The sequence below is a fragment of the Lepidochelys kempii genome, chromosome 4 (genome assembly GCF_965140265.1).
Source record: "Lepidochelys kempii isolate rLepKem1 chromosome 4, rLepKem1.hap2, whole genome shotgun sequence".
NCBI lineage: Eukaryota > Metazoa > Chordata > Testudines > Cheloniidae > Lepidochelys > Lepidochelys kempii.
The window spans coordinates 103896099-103916265 of NC_133259.1; positions in this window are offsets into that span (position 1 = coordinate 103896099).

Here is a 20167-nt window from a genome sequence, read left to right on the forward strand (position 1 = left end):
CATTCATACTGTCTGCTACTACTGTGAGCAGAGTCTCTTTAATCATGATGTGCTCATTGCAACTTGAAACGTATTTGACTTCTGTGCAACCAGAACTAAAGATAGGGTCTAAAGCCCTCCCAGGTCTAAATGTACAAAGTTTCTGTGGCTTTGCCTAGATTTCAGTTAATGGGGAAGGTGAATATATTTTAGGCAGGGGAGGAGGAGGAGAAGAGTATACAGTTCCAAATAATCAAATGTACCAAAATTCTGCTCAGCACAGATGGGGAGAGTGCGGGGATGGAGGGACATTTCCTTTCATCTCAATTCATAGCCCTTTTCATCTTAATACTTTTAAAAATACCCTTTAAAATATTTATGGAAATTGAGCTTGTTAAACTAAAGGCTTTTATTATGTCTCCACCTCCCTTTTATGTTAATGTGTATCAAGGTGTACTTGGATGCTGTTAGGTTATAACACCTGCAAATGTTCAGCCAATCAGAATACATGGCCAATTAAACATTTTATCAGCATTCCATTATTCCTTTAAGAGTGGAACAGCTATGAAAATGCTATTTATTTTTCTAAGAAAAACATCTAGAGAGAAGAACAATGAGGTTGAGGTAAAATGGGTTAGTCTGAAATACAGTGGGGGTGTTTCAGAGTAGCAGTCGTGTTAGTCTGTATTCGCAAAAAGAAAAGGAGTACTTGTGGCACCTTAGAGACTAACCAATTTATTTGAGCATAAGCTTTCGTGAGCTACAGCTCACTTCATCGGATGCATTGTAATACACTGTGCTCATTATATTTTTAACAATGTTGTTCTATCTTTTTTAACCACTCATAAGATGCTAAACTCTGTACCAGATAGTATTCATGACTAATGAAATATATAAAAAATTCTTGTTGACTGAGTTCTCACTCTTATTATTTTCCTTAAATATCCTAATTACTATCTGTGACATTTTGTACCTTGGGGGAACACCCAGCACCCCCAAGTTCATCCTGATAATATGATTGTGTGGTATCTAATGCAAAGTTTGTCATGTCAGGTGTCTTCGGAAGGCTTGTGATGTACTGAGCATTGTTGTTATGGTAACGTTATAGTAATCGTTGTTATAGGAATGTTATAGGTTGTAATTTCATGTATATAGTTATGAGGCTAATAAATGTGTCCTCATGGCTTAAAGAGAGCCAAGGCAAAAACTCTTCAGAAGCAGAAGAGCAGTTCACACCTCATCCAGGCACATATGGGACAAACCCAGCCCAGCCTCACATGAACAAAGGCCACTGGCCTAGGCAACAACAGAGGATCTGTTGGACTCTCCAGTGAGTTACCTCCCTTCCTTTGGTCAGTTTGGGACTGCGATCAGATATTGCTTACCTGACTCTGAAGGGGTGAGGGCAAGGCCAAGAGGGAAGAAATAACATGAGAAAAGGGAGAGACATTTGCTGTGCTCTTCCTCCCTCTTCCACCTCTGTCTACCAACATCACCGCAAAGCGACTGAAGCACTAATCAAAGAGGAGAGCCTGTCTGAAGGGCTACTAGTCAGCCTGTGGTGAGAAGCATTTAAGTTTGTAAGGGCACTGAAAGTTTTGAGATCAGCTTAGAATGTGTTTTGCTTTTATTTCATTTGACCAAATCCGACTTGTTGTGCTTTGATTTATAATAACTTTAAATCTATCTTTCATAGTTAATAAACGTTTGTTTATTCTATCTGAAGCAGTGCATTTGGTTTGAAGTGTCAGAGACTGACCTTGGGATAACAAGCCCGGTACATATCAATTTCTTTGTTAAATTGACGAACTCATATAAACTTGCAGTGTCCAGCGGCCATAACCGGACATTGCAAGACGGAAGTTCCTAGGGTTGTGTCTGGGACCAGAGATATTGGCTAGTGTCATTTGGTTGCACAATCCAAGGAGCAGCTTACATGCCAGAGGCTGTGCATGAACAGCCCAGGAGTGGGGGTTCTCACAGCAGAGCAGGGTAAGGCTGGCTCCCAGAGTTGAGGATTAGAGTGACCTAGCAGATCACAGGTCCAGATAACACCAGAGGGGAACGTCATACTAACTAACTAGATTAGTGGATGGGGTTTTGACAAAATAGTAGTCTTAAGAGAGAATTGGAGAATATTTGTGGAAAGTGAATTTCAAAATGGCATTCACAAATATTTACAACAAAAACTTGGTAACGAGAGTTACGTTAAATCCAAGCAGGGAGTATGATCAAATAGCTGTAATTTCAAATTTTATTACACAAAATTTTAAGTAAAACTAACAGTGAGTTTATATGCCACTTATAGAATGAAATATATTCAAATAGCACATTTGTCAACTGACTTTCAACAAATAAATAAGTGGAAATTGTGATCTGTTTGCAAAAAAAAGGGACTCTGTTCAATCTGAATTTAAATTGAAAAACAATTTTAAAAGGCATAACATTTTAGTATGTGTGATCTTATTTGTGACTTTACAAAGCTGGAATAAAGTATCTCCATGGTGAATATAGTTGGATAATATCTTGCACACATTGTTTGAAGCAGAAAATTCTATGTTGGTTATTATTCCTTCTTACCACTTCATGTTTATCAGATAATTTCACATTCATTTCAGGAAGCCAAATCAGCCACAGTCATAGTAGTAACTGTTATTGCAATGGTCATAGCTTTGTTGTTTAGGGCTTTGCTCCTCATAAACATTATATATTCCACTTTCCTTTGTTCTTTTTGGAGAGCTGTTTAGTTTCAGAGATGGAGATTATGGGGAAGATTTTTAAACTCACAAAAGAAAGTTAAATGCCAAGCTCACATTGGAAAGCCAGTGAGAGTACACTGCCTAACTCTCACTTTGGGTTTTAAATCTTCCATGTCATCAGCTAAACCAAATCATATACATTTACTATTTTTGGTCACCTGCAAATTCTGCTTCCCTTCATTACTTGTGTGTCTGGTAATCTTCGCTTAGTTTATACTAACTGCATTGTAAAATACATTTGACTTTTATGCATTTTCAGTTATAACGTTATAGGTGAAATCTGACTCCATTGAAATCAATGGCAAACTTCCATAGACTTCAGAATTTCATCCTATGCTTCTAATATCTCTATTGTGTATTTCTAGCTGAACACCGCTGGCCTGATTTGAAAGGTTAGGAGCACCCATGCATCTGATTGGCTGCCAGTTTTGTAGACCATTTTAATATATCTTCAGTGGAAAGACTTGTAGCAGGCAGACTATATGTGGACTGGAAGATTATGGAATTGAAGTGGAGAATCTCTGGTGACAACTCAGCTAATCAGGTTAGCCATGAAAATAAAAAAGGAGAAAAACACTGACTTCAATAAAAAGGAGTACTTGTGGCACCTTAGAGACTAACCAATTTATTTGAGCATAAGCTTTCATGAGCTACAGCTCACTTCATCTGATGCATTCAGTGGAAAATACAGTGAGGAGATTTATATACACACAGAACATGAAAAAATGGGTGTTTATCATGCACACTGTAAGGAGAGTGAGCACTTAAGATGAGCTATTACCAGCAGGAGAGCAGGGGAGAGAAAACCTTTTGTAGTGATAATCAAGGTGGGCCATTTCCAGCAGTTAACAAGAACATCTGAGGACCAGTGGGGATGGGGGAATAAACAAGGGGAAATAGTTTTACTTTATGTAATGACTCAACCACTCCCAGTCTCTATTCAAGCCTAAGTTAATTGTTTCCAATTTGCAAATTAATTCCAATTCAGCAGTCTCTCGTTGGAGTCTGTTTTTGAATTCTTTTTGTTGAAGAATTGCCACTTTTAGGTCAGAAATCAAGTGACCAGAGAGATTGAAGTGTTCTCCGACTGGTTTATGAACGTTATAATTCTTGACATCTGATTTGTGTCCATTTATTCTTTTCCGTAGAGACTGTCCAGTTTGACCAATGTACATGGCAGAGGGGCATTGCTGGCACATTATGGCATATATCACATTGGTAGATGTGCAGGTGAACCAGCCTCTGATAGTGTGGCTGATGTGATTAGGCCCTATGATGGTGTCCCCTGAATAGATATGTGGACACAATTGGCAACGGGCTTTGTTGCAAGGATAGGTTCCTGGGTTAGTGGTTCTGTTGTGTGGTGTGTGGTTGCTGGTGAGTATTTTCTTCAGGTTGGGGGGCTGTCTGTAGGCCTGTCTCCCAAGATTTGTGAGAGCGATGGGTCATCCTTCAGGATAGGTTGTAGATCCTTGATAATGTGTTGGGGAAGAAGTTACCTACTACAGGACAGGACCAACAAAGAAAATAACAGAACACCACTAGCCATCACCTTCAGCCCCCACTAAAACCTCTGCAACGCATCATCAAGGATCTACAACCTATCCTGAAGGACGACCCATCGCTCTCACAAATCTTGGGAGACAGGCCAGTCCTTGCCTACAGACAGCCCCCCAACCTGAAGCAAATACTCACCAGCAACCACACACCACACAAAAGAACCACTAACCCAGGAACCTATCCTATGGAGGGAGGGATAGCTCAGTGGTTTGAGCATTAGCCTGCTAAACCCAGGGTTGTGAGTTCAATCCTTGAGGGGGCCATTTAGGGATCTGGGGTAACAACTGGGGACTGGTCCTGCTTCCAGCAGGGGGTTGGACTAGATGACCTCCTGAGGTCCCTTCTAACCCTAACCTTCTATGATTTTATCCTTGCAACAAAGCCCGTTGCCAACTGTGTCCACATATCTATTCAGGGGACACCATCATAGGGCCTAATCACATCAGCCACACTATCAGAGGCTGGTTCACCTGCACATCTACCAATGTGATATGTGCCAGCATTGCCCCTCTGCCCCACTCTTCTGTTGGTAATAGCTCATCTTAAGTGCTCACTCTCCTTACAGTTTTCAGAGTAACAGCCTTGTTAGTCTGTATTCGCAAAAAGAAAAGGAGTACTTGTGGCATCTTAGAGACTAACCAATTTATTTGAGCATGAGCTTTCGTGAGCTACAGCTCACTTCATCGGATGCAATGCATGTAGCTCAAGAAAGCTCATGCTCAAATAAATTGGTTAGTCTCTAAGGTGCCACAAGTACTTCTTTTCTCCTTACAGTGTACATGATAAACACACATTTTTTCATGTTCTGTCTGTATATAAATCTCCTCACTGTATTTTCCACTGAATGCATCTGATGAAGTGAGCTGTAGCTCATGAAAGCTTATGCTCAAATAAATTGGTTAGTCTCAAAGGTGCCACAAGTACTCCTTTTCTTTTTGCGAATACAGACTAAAACGGCTCCTTCTCTGAAAACTGATTTCAATGACAGCAGTAGGCTCTCACCACTTTTATTTTAGTGTGCCATGTCATATCCAATCAATTCAAGGAGTACTCACATCTAAGATAATTAATTCTTCTCTCCCCTTTTGAGAGCATGTCCCCTTCTTGATGAGCGTCAGTGACACCCATTCAGGCAATCATCAATCTTTTTTGCTAAAATCTGGTCTCTGTCTATGTGGAACAAATCCTCATATTTGGTATTTTAAGAAGGTATTTTAACAATCTCCAAAACCAAAATCCTCCTTTCTACATTATCTACAGTTGAATGCCAACTTGCAGACTCAAGAGTAATTTTAAGTTAGCTGCGAAACACACACCCCGCCCCCCCACACACAAACATTAACATTGCATTAAAGATACCAATTGTACATATTTCAGAAAATTCAGATTTAAGATTCCTAAAGTATAATTAATTCTGTCCCCTGGTATGTACTATATTGAGGTCTTTCAAAACATGAGCAACATGACTATTTATCAAATAATGATATACTGAAAGGCACTGCTCCATTTTTGTGTTGTTTCAGTAAATAATCATAGCAATATAATACTTTCCACTTGGGCAGCACCTGTCACCCAAAGACACCAAAGTGTTTTGCAAATATTAAATCTTACAGTGGTTCCCGGAGGTAGAGCAGATACAAAATATACACATTTTACAAAGTGGGAAACTGGGATATAGAGATTATGTGGCATAACCAAGATCATACAGCTGGTGAGTGACAGAGAAGGGAAGTCCTGACTCCCAAAGTGCCTTCTTTTCACCTAATATAATAGTGCCTGCAAATGAAGCTGAATTGTATAATATAATTTTTTTGTCTAGACTGGACCTCTTTGACTCCAGTAAGGATGGTCGAATTTGTTTTGTTTATAATAAGAAGCATTTCAAACTTTTGTCTGTCTTCTGGAATGAAACCTTCTGAAAGGATTAAAATACTTTGTTGTGTGGCGGTCCCAGGATAGACCTCTTCTATACATTAATTTCTTCTGTATGTTAGCAGATCATTTGCAGTGGGCAAGATGATGCTAAAGGTTAAATACAGTAATCCATGCAGATTATGATAAATCGCTTGCTAAATTTCATTTATTTGTGTTTATGTTTTGTGTTTGTATTTCAAACTAGATGTCCGGAAAAAGAACCACAAACTGAAACATTTTTGTCAGGAAGTTTGAAATTTAAATTATTGCATGGAAATTAGTACAACAAAATCAATTTTGGGCAACCAAAAATTAATATGGAGCATTTTTAAAAACAGTCATATTATTTGATGTAAATTAGATTTATAGGATAAACTCAATCCTTACCTACAATACACTTAGTGATTCAATGAGCTATATATTGGACAACACTAGTAGGTAGATGATTTAAAAGACCATATTCTAAGAATTTCTCTTTGCTTATAGAATCCTAACAGCAGAAATAGGTAAAAATCATGAAAACACTTGAAAATGTACATATTGAACTATTACTAAATTTCTTATTTGTCTATGTTTATACCAAATATCTCTGTGAGAAAAAAAATGAACCATATCACATTTTAAACTGAATTTTCAGTTCTTTTACTGCATCTTAAGACAAAATGATATTTTTTTTAAAACTGAATTTTCAGTTCTTTTACTGCATCTTAAGACAAAATGATATTTTTCATCAGTACTTTCAGTGAATTTTACAAATTCCTTGGCTTGATGTGTCTTTCTGAGAATGACCTGTTGTTAAACCCCTTTACAGCAGAATGTTGAATCACCTCACATAATGTAACATGCTGACATAACCGGGAGCAATATATAATTCTGATGACCCTTCAGGACTGGGAATTTTGAAAAGTTGTGGTTCACTGAAAACCAGGAATAAAACCAGAGCATTGTTTTAGTTAACATCTACAGTGTCACAATATTCATATGTAGATCCAAAAGGAAGATGGAATAATCAGAATATTTAGCAAAGATGAATTATACTATTTGCTAATATGTTGAGCCTCATACTACAGTTATCAAAAGTGTAGAGTGGAAGAATTTACACTTATTTTAATAGCTGAGTCAAATGCATTAAGAACACTTGCCCTCCCTCAATGAAACAAATTTAAGTTTCTTTTCTGGATATGCATAATCCATGAGGATCTTCGGGGAATTAAATATCAGAAATGAACTTCAATGTGACATTCATCAGTTTGAATTTTGTTTTGTTTTTCTTTCCAGAATAGCACCTGTGTTTGTGTTGCCAGTTAAACAGATGGGCAAATGGTTGTTCTTGTAGCATCATTCAAGTAACTCAAGATGTCACACAGAGTCCTTATTACTGGTCAGTAATGTGGCATGCAAAGGCTCCTGCCTTGCTGGATCCTAGTGAGTCATAACTAGAAATCACCTATGGTGGTGCACTAAGCTAGTCTAATATGTGGAAGAAGGAGATCATCAATTGCTCTCTAACATCCCACTGCTTATCCAATAAATTGCTCCCCATGTTTTGCTTCTCAAAGTCATACATGTATGAAATGGAATGCTGATACTTTTGGTTGCTGCCAAGTCTCACCCATTGTAAACTAAAGGACATGTAATCAGTAGTTTTGACATCTGGCTTTCATGTCTGTCTTGTGTACCCTTGCAGCTCAAACTATGTCATAGTGGAGCCTTCGCTGCTTTGTAAACCTCTTTTACAGACCTCTTTCTTTTCTTTTTAAATGAGTCCTTCTCCTTGCCCAGCAAGTCACAACGCCTTATTTCCCCTAGTGCAGGGACACCAAAATGAGAGCTGTATTTGCAGTGGAGAAGCAAGTGGTGGTCCTGCACTGAAAACTTGGAAGACTGGATTGCTACCAGTCAGTGGGCAATCTTCTTGAAGTTGGAAAATCAGCAGTGGAGGCCGTTGTGATCCAAGTGTGCACGTCTGTTAAACGTCTCCTGTTACACAGGACTGTGACTCTAAATAATGTACAGGAAATAGTGGATGGATACCAAGTAATAGAGGTCCCAAATACTGATGGGATGATAAACAGCACAATATCCCTATGTTGGCACTAGCCCATCTTAGAATCATAGAAGATTAGGATTGGGAGAGACCTCAGGAAGTCACCTAGTCCAACCCCCTGCTCAAAGAAGGACCAACCCAAACTAAATCATCCCAGCCAGGGCTTTGTCAAGTCGGGCCTTAAAAACCTCTAAGAATGGAGATTCTACTACTTTCCTAGGTAACCCATTGCAGTGCTTCACCATCCTCCTAGGGAAATAGTTTTTCCTAATATCCAACCTAGACATCCCCTACTGCAACTTGAGACTATTGCTTTTTGTTCTATCATCTGCCACCACTGAGAATAGCCTAGCTCCATCCTTTTTGGAACCCCCCTTCAGGTAGTTGAAGGCTGCTATCAAATCTCCCCTCACTCTTCTCTTCTGAAGACTAAATAAGCCCTGTTCCCTCAGCCTCTCCTCATAAGTCATGTGCCCCAGCCCCCTAATCATTTCATTGCCCTCAAATTTGTCCACGTCCTTTTGGTAGCAGTGCATGGGATTCTTCCATCCTAAGTGCAGGATTCTGAACTTGTCCTTGTTGAACGTCATCATATTTATTTTGACCCAATCCTCCAATTTGTCTAGGTCACTCTGGACCCTATCCCTATCCTCCAGCATTTATACCTCTCTCCCCAACGTAGTGTTATCTGTGAACTTGCTGAAGGTGCAATCCATCCCATCATCCAGATCGTTAATGAAGATGTTGAACAAAACCAGCTCCAGGCCCAACCCTTTGGGCACTCCACTTGATACTGGCTGCTAACTAGACATCGAGCCATTGAGCTGGACAATCTAGCCAGCTCTATCCAACTTAGAGTCCATTCATCCAATCCATACTTCTTTAACTTGCTGGCAAGAATACTGTGGGAGACCCTAACAAAAGCTTTTCTAAAGTCAAGGTATATCACATCCACTGCTTTCCCCATATCCACACAGCCAGTTATCTCATCATAGAAAACAATCAGGTTGGTCAGGCATGACTTGCCGTTGGTGTGAATCCACGTTGACTGTTCCCGATCACCTTCCTCTCCTCCAAGTGCTTCAAAATGGATTCCTTGAGGACGTGCTCCATGATTTTTCTGGGAACTGAGTTGAGGCTGACCGGTCTGTAGTTCCCCAGATTCTCCTTCTTCCCTTTTTAAAAGATGGACACTATATTTGCCTTTTTCCCAATCGTCTGGGACCTCACCCAATAGCCATGAGTTTTCAAAGATAATGGCCAGTCTTGCCACTGAGTACATCAGTGGAAATGACTATTTTTCTGTGGTGATAAAAGTGCTAATGGTTCACGTGGGATGCTTTTCTGATATCAGTGTGGACTGATCAGAAAAGGTGTATGATGCTCACATCTTTGAGAACACGGGAGTTTTCAGATAGCTGCAAATGGGGACATTCATTCCAAAGCAGCAGACTACCTCTGGTGATATTGAAATGACAACAGTGATTCTGGGGTCTTTGCCTACCACTTGTTTCCCTGGCTCATGAAGTTGTAAACCAGCCATTTTGACAGGGCCAAGGAAAGATTCATCTACTATGTCAGCAAGTGCAAAATGACGGTTGAATGTGCTCTCAATAGATTGAAGGGATACTTGCATTGTTTACTCACTAGATTGAATATCAATGAGAAAAAACATTCCAATGATAACCGTAGTTATAAACTGCATAATATCTATGAGTCAAAGGTGAAAAGCTGTCACCAGGGTGAAGGAGCAAGAGAGATGTCTGTCTACTAAATGTAAACAGCCAGAACAAATGGCAATCACAAGAGGCAATGTAGAAATATATGGCTGAGCAAGACTTTCAAAGAACATTTTAACAGCTAGTCATCATAATGTTCTCAGTTGCTTTCATGAAATAGTGCCTGTCTTGGGTAATTTAGGTTATTTATTGGTTGGTTCTTTGCCTGCCACTAGGAATTCTATAATGCTTGATGTGCATTTATAAACATGTGTGGTGTCATGTTTCTGTACCAGATATGAGCTGCCTAAAGAACTTTCTTCTTAGTGAAGTACACACCAGATGGTATTCATCATAAGATCCTTTAATGCTCTGCCAGCTATGGCTGAGGTTTACTTAAGAAAGATATTTTACACACAACACCACCTAACATTCTTTTACAGCTGGGTCTTTGCACTGTTATGTGTTCTGCAATGCTTGATATGAACTAATGTAGATAGTGACTTTCCAGAAATAGAAATGTAATGTGTGCAATACAGCTGTTAATAAAATTGAAGTGCAAACAGACACATACCAGGTTAAAAAAAAAAAACTTTTACCAACACTGTTTGCAGAGCAAACCATACTTTAAAACCCCAATTGAAAATGATAGTGAACAGTAAACATTTATGTCCATATTTGTAAACAGTAGTTCAGCGTAGTCCACTGTGGATACCTATATACCATCTCATGGTTTTCATAGATCTGTACATGAATAGCTGTGGTTCTCCTTGTTGTCCCCTGATGTGGAGTGGTAGGGGTTAGGGTGTATACCACAGTGCCACATGGTATATTGGGGAGTATAAGGAGCAGCGACTATAGAGCTCTCCAAGGAGTGCAAAGACACTCAGTCTAGGATCTTTGGGCCTATAGGTCACTCATACTCTATAGCATTTGTGTTTATTGCCTGAATAACCCATTATTTCCTGGTGTATTTCCCAGTGTGCTTCTCTATCCTTTTGCCTCTCCTGCTGCAACCTCTCTCTCCACTCTGTCTTTCTCTATAGTTGCATTCTAATGGCTCTCCAAGTGCTTTGTTCATGGCAGAAGGCAATAGCGGTTTGGAAGATCTCTCAACATATATCCTCCCTAGTCCTCTTCATTCGCTTCCTGATCAGGGTCAGATATTCAGCAGGTATGGAGGGGAAACCCCTAAAAGCCACCACGACAAAAGCTTCTGATTAAAAACAGACAGCTACGCCATTAGATTTGCAATCATATCAGAAAGGGAAAGAAACATCACAATTCCCTTAAATTATTCCCAGAAATACACTTAAGAAATATTTGTTGTCCTTCAGTTCTGGGCACCTTCTTACAGCTCCGCTCTTAGCTCAAACCTGTTATGGTCAACAAAACTAATGCAGTGTCTACACTCACCTAGAGTCAGCCTAAATAGGTCAACCATGGTTCTGCATCGCTCAGGGAGGTGGAGTTACTAGGTCACTGCTACAGGGTGCTTACATCAGTAGTGTAAATAGTGTAGCCACACACATAACTAGGTCAACGCAAGTTAACGTACATTGACCTAACTTTATAGTGTATACCAGGTCTGAGTCTACACAGAGCTCAATGTTGTTCATAAGGAAAAACCAGTCTTGGTTCAGTGGCAAAGGCACTCATCCAGGCTTATTATCAATGAAACATGGTACTAGTGCCCCGTCTCAGTGGTTACAGATATGCTAACACATGTATGCTCGCTACAATGGTACCAGCTCAATCAGCATACCAGGATGCTGTCCCTGCAGCTAGCAAAAAGTCACTCTTCTATACTTCTCCTTTTATACACTGATTCAAACAAGTTATGTATTATACTCTAGATGTTGCTAGTTACCACTTTTATTCTAGCACATACTAGTTTGAACAAAACATCCTTATCCATTATCCTGTTATCCTCTCCTTATCTTTACAAGAGGTCAATGTGTTCTTGTACCATCTCTTAGGAATATGCTTATGTAGTTACTTGAGAGATCTCTGTGGGTTTTATACCATCATCTCTGGTCAGGAATGCGCTTACATGGTTAGCTGACACCTAGTGTTTCTATTCTGCCAAGGCCAGGCCTATTTCAGCTCAGTCTGTCAGGGCTCCAGCAAGGCCTACACTTGTGTGTATCAGGATTAAGTCTCAGAAATGCCCCAGAGATGGTAAAGCTATCATACACATCATTGCAGTGGGGGGTTGCTATCAGTAAAACATCTATTCAAATACAATAAGAAGGGGGTTTTTGTGTCCTCCATTTTGTGTGCTATCTTCCCTACACTCACACACGCAATACCAATGTTTGCTGGGGTTAGAATTTATAAATGTACCTAGAGCGCTAATAACCCTAAAGTGGGGGGAAAGAAGAGGAGAATTGCTTCATTATAGCTGATGGTAATTTAAATCTGCTTTAGTATGTTTCAAAGATATTTTGTAATTTGTAATGGAAACGTCACAACTAATCTCATAAATTAATTGGATGGTACAATATATTCTCAAAACTACATTTACAGTTTATAGATGTCAGTTGGCCTAGAGAGAAGAGTGGTGAAAGCAAATGACATTCTAACCTGAAACATAAGTCAACCATGCAGCACAACGATAAATACAAAAGCACCACTGTTCATAAATTATTAACTTTTCACTATCTCCAATTTGAGTTGTCATTGTAAATTAAATTGGATTAATATTTAATGTCACAGAAACTTGTTATCTGTTACAGTTTGCTTGGTAGATACTTCTCCCCACACACACACACACAACTGCTTTGAAAGGGTACATTTCCTGTTTTAAATGAGACAAAACTATTTTAATGTATTTGAATACATTAGTTGAATGACTGAATAAATTAGTTAATTTCATTGTTTTAAAAAAAAATTCTCCTCTATACACTGGTTTTAATTAACTAGCAAACATCACTTTGAATAAATAGGACACAGAATTTATACATACAAACAGACTTCCCTGTTTGCTTTAGATAATAATTTTTGAAATATTTTGCATTATGTGTAAAAGAATTTTCAGCCAGTCTTATAAATACACTGGATAGCACAGTTTACTTGGAATGCAACAAAGAGCAGCATAAATTCTTCTTAATTAGCTCCATTAGTTGTTCTATTAGATTGTGGAGGACACACTACTCTACCTCATGCAGTTATGCTGTTATACGTGAAAGAGAAGCTCAGTGATAGCTCAGTTTTGTGATAGATACAAATTGCACTACTTCCCGAGGTTCTGTTAAATGAGTGACTAAAATGCTCCCTTGGGAACCTTCTGACTGTACAAGCATCCTTGGCAACCATAAGTGCCGAAAGCCAGCCCTGCCGATCATATTTTCTAGTGTCTCTGTTTTCATATCATCTTGTCTCTCTGAGCCCACAGTCAGTTTTACCTTGAGGGGCAGTTTGCAGTTCATAGGTAGTGTTGAGTACTTCCAATATCCTTCATATCTTTCTATCTGCTGCCATTAAAACAGAATGTATTTTTCAAGAACACTTCCATAACTTTAATTTGCATCAAGCTAGTTGGCACGACACAACTGAACTCCTAATGTCACTAACAGTATTGGGAATGTTAAGGAAGTGTCGTCTTAGTTGTTGAAATCATAGAATCATAGAATATCAGGGTTGGAAGGGACCTCAGGAGGTCATCTAGTTCAACCCCCTGCTCAAAGCAGGACCAATCCCCAATTAAATCATCCCAGCCAGGGCTCTGTCAAGCCTGACCTTAAAAACTTCTAAGGAAGGAGATTCTACCACCTCCCTAGGAAATAAATAAGCTAAGGCTAAGGAGTTAAGTCCCATTGCTTTTAATGGGTGTAAGGTTCTTAAATACCTTTGAGAACCTGGGCCTAAGTCACTATGTACATTTTGAGTTTCATCGACTAATATCTTACTCTATTAATATTGCCATTCATATCTGTAGGGCTGCTTACATCATCAGATATTAGCTAATATGAATAAGGGTGACAGAATCACACCCACACTCTCTAGCCATATCTCTTTTCACAGTTATTGTCAATTTTCCTCCCTCTGTGGCTGTGACAGAATTGTATTATTTTTGTGTCTGTACCAGATCTTATAGCACATCACAACTCTCATACATACTGCTAATTTAGACAGCTCTGAGTTCCAATATCATGTATATTCAGTCATTTGGAGGGGAAAATTCTCAACAAAGTGCAACTCAGAAGAAGCATCTGCTTGTTTTTGGTGTGTTTGTTTGTTTAATTCCTCATGAGGTTTGGGGTCTTTCTTTGTGTTTCTTGTATTTACTCAGTTTTCCAAGTGGGCTGAATTGATTAGAGCCAGGATATGTCATGCCTATTGTTGTAAATGTTATGTCCAAACCTATTCGGACACATTGACACTCTAACACAATATGAGATCTGAGCCATTGGAGCCTCATAGATCTGTGGTCAGACAAAATCCATCTGGCCACTGCTGTGATGAGGTCAGAGATAAATTACACCTTACAGCAATGCTGCTGGCTGCCTCAGTAAATTTCTTTGAACATGCCACACACATTGTGAATTGTATTTTCCTTTTAATTATATGGCAAACTCAAAACTCTGTGTGATCCAACCACTAGAAAAGGACAGAAAGAGAGACTGTGGGTTACAGTTACTTGAGGCCTGGTCTGTAAAAGCCTACACGGTTATTTTAGACAGGTACAGTTCTGGTTTTTTACATCTTGTAACTGAACATTTTTCAAGATTGTCATTTCATTTATTTATTTATTTAACTGAATTTGGCATAGAAATCACATTCAGATTGCAGTGTTTTGTAAATTTCAGCCTGCAGTAAATCTTCGGAGCTGAGCTATAAAACACTTAAAAATAAGACTATTTTACAGTGTATGAAAGTGCTGATAGACCCTTAACTACAGGAACGTTAGGAAACATTGCAGAAATTAGTGCATAATGTACTTTCTTATAAAGAGTATATTCTTTTTGCTTTCTGAAAAGTAAAAGGATTCTTATTTTGTTCACCACTCAAGTGACAACATTAAACAAACCTAAAAAGATAAATGGCCTCTAGATGACACGTCTTTGTTGGCTGAGCTGTGTAACAGATGGTGAAGTATCTAGATTATCTGTCTGTAAATAAAATACTTAGCGCATGCCCCTGCTCCCATTGAAGTCACTGGTGCAGCATTGGGCTCTCAATAAAATGAGGCTACAAGTGGGAGGTATTCATAAAGAAGAATAGAGTGTTCCCAACTAGCGAAATTGTGAATAATAGTTTGATGAACATTGTAAACTTTCCACTGAATCATCTTTTCTTCATAATGGAGTCTCTTAGTTCCTTTGAAAAGTATTCAGTCAGGCTCTCTGTAATGTGTAAGAACTTCAAAAAGCACCTATATCGATAACTATAGTCTCTATGTCCTCTCCATTTGTGAAATAAATAGCATTTGGCCCTTGGATGGTAACGGTTGCTTACTATGTATGCTGGTTTACTGAAATTAATGGCAATGAGGTTCACTTGCTTACAAATTACTATGTTTTGCTTACTGTAAGCCTATTATATGTTTACTTATATTAAAGTCTTCAGCTAGTTTAAATCAGTATAGCAGCTATGATATGTACATCAACTAGAGTTTGGCCCATTAACATTATTAGGATTTGCTTTGGTAACTCCTCACACCACAACACAAATTTATTGCAAATGTCAGCTGTTGGAAGAATTGTCACAAAATACCATGAAATACTGTGAAATGCACCTAAGTCCTAGTCAGAGCTTTCACAACAGCTTGTATGTATTATAGCAGTCAACAACATATAGATATCGTACATGCTGATAGAATTTATTTAACTGAAAATCAGCTTTACCATGGAAACATTTTGTGATATGGAATGGAAACCAGGTCTCTTGTTACATTTAACAAGTCATTAGTAGAGTTCATCTTCACTGGAAAATGGCAATTACATAAATAGCATGTCTCACACTGTTTAACTTTTACTAAAGCCACATATAGTACCATAATTTTCTATACCGCACAGTAAGTCTCTCTGCTGCTCAGTGTCCTCTAACGTTAGCTCAAACTACAGTTCACAGTTTTACACCACTGATGGTCATGACCCTCATTAGCTTTTGGATTCTATGAGCATATCAACGTTCCTTTTTAGAAACCTTGTCTTTTTCCCAAGCATTCTATAATTTTTCAGTGGAACTAATAGTTTGGGAATATAAAACAAATACACTAAAATTAATAAATGATTTTGTTATCTCTGCTTTTTCAGACAAACTTTGAAAGGCATCTTTTGATTCCCAGGAGTCTTTTGGTTCAACAATGTTATTTTCAAGGAGATACATTGAGGCATTAGAATGTTACGTGTCCAGGTTGGATAGGAAATGTATCATGCCATTGAATTGATCTATATTAGCAGAAGATAAGAGACTTTAGAGCAGATCATTTTTTTCAGTTACTGTATGGATCTTTTCTTTTTAATTTAGAAAGTAATGAAATAAACATTTAGAGTACTTTCTTGTTCCTCTTCTTTGCAACTAAGCTAAATGCATCCATTTAGTTTTATGGTAGTTCAAATTCCCATCTGCTATATGGGGGAGAGGTGACTAGGAAAAAAAAGACTGACAATTGTTTATGTCCAAGATACAACATAAATATCAATAGCTGTTGATGTATTATCTTGGCAGTTGTTACTGGTACTATACTTCACAGAGATATTAAATGTGTGATTTTTGTCGTTGCTTGATCTCAAAAAAGGATGTACTCAAAGACTTATACTTTTCTTGTGTTTTTTTGTTTTGTTTTGTTTTTTTTAATTACTGCCAGGGTTTTAGTCCATATTGACAGAGATAAAGCAGTCTAAGAAATTTTCTGTACTCTCAAATTATCATTATTTTGGTTTGGTGATCCATTTGAGAACCAACATTACTTAATATTATCCTCAGGAAAAAGATGAGCTGATAGGCATAGAAGCAGTCACAACATTGGGCAGTTTGTCACAACATGGGTAGCTTGAAATGTCCTGGATTTATAACTTAGCCAAGATAGAATTGGTCTTGGAGCCTTTCTTCTGAATTTCCTGCCTTTTACTGACTTTCACCATGCATCCTTTACATTCCATTAACACAGTTTGATGCAATTAATATAGCAAGAGGTCAATCAAAATTCTTGCTATATATTGATTTAAAAATATATATATCAGGGTCATGGGTGTGACCGCGCCAGCCCAAAAAGCCAAATGAAATAATAATAGTTATTATGAATGAATAGTATTTTATATAAATAAATCACTTTTCTTGCTTTATCAGAATAATGCAGATTTGTGTACAGCATGACAATTGATTGTACAAAATGCAATAATATTAAGAATTCTCCAGACATTAGAAAACATAATTGCTTGTTTGAAATGGAAATCTTTAGGATAATAAAACAAATTCTATAAACAAATAACATTCTTAAATCTAAAAAGAAAAGGAGTACTTGTGGCACCTTAGAGACTAACAAATTTATTTGAGCATAAGCTTTCGTGACTAACAGACTTTTACAGACTAACATGGCTGCTACTCTGAAACCATTTTTAAATCTGTAACTGAAAGCTGTTTTGAAGAATTCCATAACACAGCTTTGTAAAAATGTTAAAAATAATTATATAAAAAAATCTCTACAGTAAACATTAGCCACATATGCTCCTATTGACAGGACCTCCATGGGTTTTCTGAGATCTTCAGGTTCATCATTGAAATTTGAATTAGGGGAACTACATTTGAACTGCATCTGGTATCATCCTGGTATCATCCCACAAGAAAAAATCACCTGAGAAGAGCAAATGAGTATCTAGCATTACACCAATATACTGGGGATATGAACCCACAATGATTAAGAGTGATGAAAATTCCCATCGACTTCTGTAGAATGAAATCACTGAATAACCCAGAGCTTTATCTTCAGTGAATATAGATAAAATTGTTCTTGTACAACCATTGCCTCAATACTATGAGAATAATGAGTTAAAATGGAGAAAATGTGAATTAAAGCTCTGTTTCTAGAACAAAGCTCTCACATATGATAGTTGATTTGTTTTTAATCTTATGCTCAAAATGCCTTGAATTTAACTTTAATTGTTCAGGAAGTACTCTGTTTTAAATACTTTTCAACAATAAGCAATGGCTTGGTTTTGCCTTAGGAAAATTAATCTAAACGAAAGTTCTCAGTCTGCTGACTATGATTAATTATATTGGTAAATTGTTAATATTAATACTAGTGAACAGTTAAATTTGAACTAAATTTTAACTGTTAACACAATTAATGACAGGTGTGATCAGGTACTTTGGCAACTCAGGCCTTGATCCTGCAAATACTTGCACGTACTTAAGTTCAAGCATATAAGTAGCCTGTCTAAAGCCATTGGGTTTACTCATATGCTTATTGTTAAGCATGCAAGTAAGTGTTTGCAGGACTGGGAGCTAAATTACATAATTATTGCCCAGGTTTATTTGTAACTGCAAAATTATGCTGCCCAGAATTATTTGCATCCAAAAATTGCAGGTATAAAAGTAGAGGCCAGTGAGAACTGCGCTTGTGTGTGTGAGTGTGTGTGTGTGTGTGAGAGAGAGAGAGAGAGTGAATGGGTGAATGAATGAATCTTTAAAAGCTTTTGAAATTCTTTATCAAACACATCACAAATCGACTTTGCTGAGTGGTGTTAATTAGCTACAGTAGACTGCGTATTTACATCATGTGTTTAGGTGATACGATTAATATGTACATTTGGTTTAATTCTCTTCTAATTACACTTGATTACAAGGAAAGAGTGTTCTGCAATCAATATATTACAACATGGAATACATATAGTTAATGTCCCAAAGCTGTCCAAGTTCTTCACTTAAAAGAAACATTATAGAAATGGTTATGTGATATTTAAAAGGCTTCAGGCAAAGGCCATTTGATGGAGGCATGTTCATGGATTTGTCCAAGTTTTTGATTTAGTTGATCATTTTCTTTTAAGAAATATAAAAACTTGGGCTGTTGATTAATCGCAGTTAACTCACGCGATTAACTCAAAAATTAATTGTGATAAATTGCAGTTTTAATCGCACTGTTAAACAATAGATTACCAATTGAAATGTATGAAATATTTTGGATGTTTTTTCTACATTTTTGAATATATTGTATTCTGTGTTACAACTGAAATCAAAGTGTATATTATTTTTATTACACATATTTGCACTGTAAAAATGTTAAACAAAATAAATAGTATTTTTAAATTCACCTCACACAAGTACTGTCATGCAATCTCTTTGTCGTGAAAGTGCAAGTTAGAAATGTAGAAATATTTTTTGTTACATAACTGCACTCAAAACCAAAACAATGTAAAACTTCAGAGCCTAAAAGTCCATTCAGTCCTACTTCTTGTTCAGTCAATTGCTAAGAAAAATATGGTTGTTTACATTTACAGGAGATAATGCTGCCCTCTTCTTATTTACAATGTGTTAATTAAATTTGTGCCTGAACTCCTTGGGGGTGAATTGTATGTCCCCTGCTCTGTTTTACCTGAATTCTTCCATATATTTCATGATATAGCAGTCTCAGATGACCCAGCACATGCCGTTCATTTTAAGAACACTTTCACTGCAGATTTGACAAAACGCAAAGAAGGTACCTATGTGAGACTTTTAAAGATAGCTACCGCACTTGACCCAGGGTTTAAGAATCTGAAGTGCCTTCCAAAATCTGAAAGGAATGAAGTGTGGATCATACTTTCAGAAGTCTTAAAAGAGCAACACTCTGATGAAGAAACTACAGAACCCAAACCACCAAAAAATAAAATCAGCCTTCTCTTGGTGGCACCTAAGATAATGAAAATGAACATGCTTTGATCTGCACTGCTTTGAATTGTTATTGAGCAGAACCCATCATCAGCATGAACACATGTTTCCTAGAATGGTGGTTGAAGCATAAAGGGACATATGAATATTTAGCACATCTGGTTTGTAAATATCTTGCAACGCCGTCTACAACAGTGCTATGAGAACACCTGTTCTCAATTTCAGGTGACATTGTAAACAAGCAGCAGGCAGCATTATCTTCTGCAAATGTAAACAAACTTGTTTGTCTGAGCAATTGGCTGAACAAGAAATAGGACTGGGTGGACTTGCAGGCTCTGAAGTTTTACGTTGTTTTGTTTTTGGATGCAGTTTTTTGT